The sequence below is a fragment of the Monopterus albus genome, unplaced genomic scaffold (assembly GCF_001952655.1).
Source record: "Monopterus albus unplaced genomic scaffold, M_albus_1.0 scaffold42.1, whole genome shotgun sequence".
In the NCBI taxonomy this organism is placed as follows: Eukaryota; Metazoa; Chordata; class Actinopteri; order Synbranchiformes; family Synbranchidae; genus Monopterus; species Monopterus albus.
In genome coordinates, this window is record NW_018127922.1 from 998,941 (window position 1) to 1,004,016 (window position 5,076).

The 5,076-nt window shown below is 40.6% G+C and overlaps 1 protein-coding gene across 1 annotated transcript in view; it reads left to right on the forward strand.

Moving 5' to 3' along the window:
• The first annotated feature begins 4,247 nt into the window (after window positions 1-4,247).
• spry4 (sprouty homolog 4 (Drosophila)) overlaps window positions 4,248-5,076 on the forward strand; it is a 6,837-nt gene continuing 6,008 nt past the window's right edge. Inside the window, exon 1 of the mRNA XM_020599770.1 lies at window positions 4,248-4,497. The gene's annotated coding sequence lies outside the window, so the exon portion shown is untranslated. The remainder of the gene's footprint in view (window positions 4,498-5,076) is intronic.

Sequence of the window (5,076 nt, forward strand, 5' to 3'; positions counted from 1 at the left end):
AGCAGGAACTTATTGAGACAAAATGACGGACCAGGACCTTTCTCTCCATGGGTGTGACTTTATCTGCAGCCTCAAATCTGATTTCCTCCTGCATAATAATGTCAAATTATTGGTCATGATTTTTCCTCTCAAAATGTCAAATATGAATGTAAAGCTTTAAACTGATGTGAAATAAAGTTGAATAAAAGCTGTTTAGTTAGCAAAATGTTTTTATTCTGGTGATGACAGAGTTTTTGGAATGTATTTCTCTCATATACAGTAAATAAACATGATAATTTAATAACCGAAAACTGAAAAAGGAGAAGCTAAAAGTTTAAAAGGAACCTTTACAAACTTGCAGGCTGCAACAAAAAACCTGCTATAATGTGTAGTTTACTAATGCATGTAGATGGAGCAAAAACAATAGAGTGAAGATAGGTATCTGCATCATGAGGTTATTTTTACACATGCTAAATGTTTCTGCACCTTTATTTTGATATATCCATAGAAGACATTAATATGTTATTCATTGTTACTTGCATTTGAAATAATTTATGGGAGATTAGTAATAGATACTGAATTGAAACTACTGTGTTCAGTGTCAACCAGTCCAAGGCAATACAATATTTAGCATCTTGTTAATAAACTACTTGTTGTGAAAATCCCAGCAGAACCAATGATACTGATTTGGCTTCTGTGCTGTTATTTCTTTACAGGAATTTTTGAGCGGCCTAATGTCTCTAAGTGAATTAGGTCTAATGAACCCTTTTCTGGTGCAACGAGACAGGCCAAAATCATCATACTCTTTATTTTGATGGATGTGGACACACAGACTCATACAACCACATGTACACGTGCCCCCACTCCCCTTCCTACCTCTCTGGCCACACACCTTTCCTGACTCCAAAGAACAGAAACACACCAGCAGCCAGTGAGGAAGGAAGTCAATATTTGAGGAGCTGAAGTTACCCGGCCTTATGATCGAACTACAACTCTTACTTTAGACAAACTATAGAGTTTTCTAGAATGCTCCTCTCAGCTTGCTCAGTTTGTGATCCTGTAGGTTGTAACATGTCATTACATTTTATGTTTCTCTAACTGTTGGCCCCTACCTGCTCTTAAAAAGAAAAATCAACTCCATCAGAGGAGCGTGAGTACCCCCCACTTCACTGACATATACCCATCCATCCATCCACTATCTATACCATTAATTCTGCACAGGGTCATGGGAGTGGCTGGAGCCAAAATCCAACCAACAGACAATCAATCACACTCACACCTGTGATTAATTAATATTCAAACTTGTTGCTAAATTTTTGCCCTTTTACCATCAGTTTTTGTGTGATCATCAAACTTGTCAGGTTTTCTCTGGTGACCATGTGTGAAATTCACCTTGAGGACTTTCAAAATCCAGTCCTGAACTGTTAATTGGTGAGACATTGATACTGTAAAGTGTCGGTTGGGGGTTGAAGCAAATTATGACTTATCTGCAACAGGAAGCTTTTGATGTAGGCCAAAAGCACTCTGTTGAGCTATCACAGTGATTTGCATTTAAGTACTATCACCTAACACGTTGCTCGCAGACACACAAACACTCATTGAACAATTAACACCTTTTCCCAACTTACTGTGTCCTGGGAAGAGTTGGGAAATACAAGACTGACAAGCACCAATAGACAACTGAAATACATCAAGTGATAGAACTAAGTGGCAAACAAAAAAGCTATTGACATTGTAATTTGATTTAGACTGAAATGTTTGTTGATTAGTCTGGGTCTAAGAAGTCTGAGCTGGGGATAGGAGTTCAACAATATTTTTTAATAAAATGATAAAATAAAGAAGAAATAAGTCTTAAAATACAAATAATAAAAGTGTTGTTAGGTTTTCTCAGTGGGATGGGAAAAACTTTCAACATTAAGTATGTCAAACTGCTCTGGAAGCAGATGGGCTTGTCCATTATAATCCCAGGCTCACAGCAGTAGCCAGCAGATGTGGCAGGAAGGAAGGCTGGGAGGGAAGACCCTGGAGAGAGATCTAGGCTTTCCCATTTGCGCATTTATGCCTGGATGAACGCACCAAAGAGAAATCTACAGTTCAACAAGCACTTCATGTAGGCCATGCCTTCAAGCCACACAGCTGTGGACAGAAATGTGCAAGCATCTGCAGTGTATGTTTTTGTGCATGTGTATGTGTGAGAGAGAAAGACAGGAAGGAGAGGACACCATGTAGGAGTTACATACACAAGGCCTATTATGAAAGATTCCAGTTGTTTAAAATTCATCTGTAAAGTTCATTCAGTTATTTTTACTGAAATAAATCCCTGCAGACAGAAAATCAAACCATGTTTAGGCTTATTAACAAATCACACCTGCTTCGTTTTGTTTTTATAGAGCTGTTTGGCAATACTATACAGTAGATATTAGCAAGAAACTATTTTAAAAACAGTAGCCATCATGTTTTTTATTTTATTTTTTTGTTCTGTATAAAAGCACTGTATAAATAAAGTCCATTTTATTGATAGAGCCCCAAAATACAAATTTGCCTCAAACAGTTTTACAGTCGGTAAGACCACCCTGTCTAGCCATATACTTCCAGATGATTTATTTACTATATCAAAATATTACTATGCATTACATGGCTGATTATATAACAAAATGCTACTGAAATTGTCATCAAGAAATAAAAAGCCGCTTGTATTTTTCGATCATAAAGATACCACAGTCACAGTTTCAGTCCCCAAATAAATAAGGTATTACAGGCATATTTTAAGAGAGAGGATAGAAAACACCATAAAGTGTACTATCCATTAAAAATAAACTCACAAATATGCCTCCGAGGGCTTATATACTTAATAAAGTCTTTGTAAACTCACCATTTTGCTGTGTAATTTAACTAGTGTAGTCTGTGCAAATTGAATTTGATTTATTTTGGGTAGAACTGTGTTTTACTGACATGGATGGATGCTAACCTACAGTATATTTCTGATACATCCACACAGCCCCCTTTCGTTCTCTCTCTTTGTTTAAAGCTTTTCCCAAATAAACAATCCCAATTTGGAGGTGTAATGGTTGCCATGGTGATGTGTGCAAATGTATAATAGGGAAACTGTTAACCTTTGACTGGTTAAAAGCCCCAAGCTGAGGGAGAGGAGGGAGGTTTTTTTGGACACACACACACACACCCACACACGCACACACGCACACACGCACATTGGGATGTCAGAGAGAAAGGAAATTCACACTCATTTCCTCCGTGTGGTTTCGGTACAAATCAACAACATCCTGTCCTTTTGTGAATCCTGCCTGCCCTCATGCTGGTTTGTGTTTCAGGCGTTATAACCCCCCAGCCTTCTCTCCTCCCCCCTCCTCCTCCTTCTCCTCCTCTTCTCCTCTCTGTGTTTCTTTTCTTTTCTTTTTTTTTTTACAGAAGCTGTAGTCATACCTCACATTGTGGCAGAGGAAGGAAGGGCACGTCCTTGTTCACAATAAATGGCTTTAGATACAACAGGAAGGCCATTATTTATTCTAATCGAGCTGAGACATGCAATCGGAAAAATTCTCTGGCATCTTGATATCCTCGTTGAGAATACGGTGTTTATAATGATTAAATAGCCCTCAAGCCTCCATTATTTCCATTGATTAAACGCACTGGTTTCATATTCCAGCAAATGTATATGGCTTTGGTGAGATGTTTTGTGTTATCTGAAGTATAAACCACGACCGAATCTTCATGTTTTTCATTAAAGGCTTTGGCACCCAATCACGAGTATCAGGGAGCCGAAATTTCCAGCGACGAATAAACAGGCTGTAGATTTAGCCCACTCACATCTCGTTCTTTATCTCATCTATTACACAATAGCACAAACACATCTCCTGTAACATCTAACAGGAAGCTCGGGCTGCATAGATAGGCCTAAATAAATTAACAGCCGCTGAGCCGACTCTTTATGTAAAACAGGTCTGACATTGCCCTTGTAACCAAAAAAGCCACCACCTCCACAATCCCTAACCCCCTTCTCTTTCTGTCTCTCTCTCCCTCAAACACACATACACACGCGTCATTCGACATTTCTTCCCATTCATAAAAACCTCGGCATGGCGCATGCGCAATACCATTCGGAGTCCTCCCCATTCATAAAAATGTAACCTCCGCGTTTCAGCCCTCCCGAGCCGCTCTGCCCTCCCATTCACAAAACTGAGAATAAAAAAATCCAAGGCATCTGCGCAGTCTCGTCCCTCTCCTTTCCTCTACCCTCCCATTCATAAAAACTCACTTACCTCCCCCTCGGTGGTTGCAACATCATATCTAAAGCTCTGCGTCCACAACCGCAGTCGCCTTTTACGCACCAGCGAGTGGAGATTAATGCTGGAGACCCGCTCTCCTTTTGCCTACGTTGCTCCTATTATACCCTAATAACTGGACTTATTTATACTCGACCTCTGTGGAACTAATCGCTCGCTTGGACTGACCTACAACCTGTACGCGACGAAGAGATGCGAATTTTATCCTGAGACCACAGTAAGTGATTTCCTCTGGTGTGTGCTCGTTTTAAATGCTTGTTACTTTCAGCGTGAAGCTGCACTACGGAGTTCCTCTGGCGGGTCCTCTCGATCGACTGGACTGCAGGAATGAAAACGCTCTTAGAAACTCTACTTTGCAACAAGCCGTTTCCCCGACCCGTGTTTACACACTGAGCCCGTAGGCCTATTTAACTACTGGTTTTCCACCAAAAGCAAGGCTGGGGATGTTGAGCGCGGAAACAGTATCGTGTTTTATAGTTTAACTTGTTGGAAATGCCTCCTTTTTTGACAGCATCTCCGTCTAAAGCCCCGTCCGCTCTGAAGCCTCTACATGTTTTATTTCGGGCTTTTCGGTTGCGTGTCGTTCTCGCTCTGCAGAGGGGTTGGCACACCATGTCGGCTGTGTCAGGTGTTTTTGCTAAACCCCTGAGCATTTTTTGTCTTACCCGTCTTACGCTCGATAAAATATGGGAATGGTTTTTAATCGGGTGTTTTTGGTTGTCACCAACGATGACATCCAGGTTTAGGCATCAATCTACGCACTTAACCGCCGCCGAGCACGCTACAGCACAGTCGT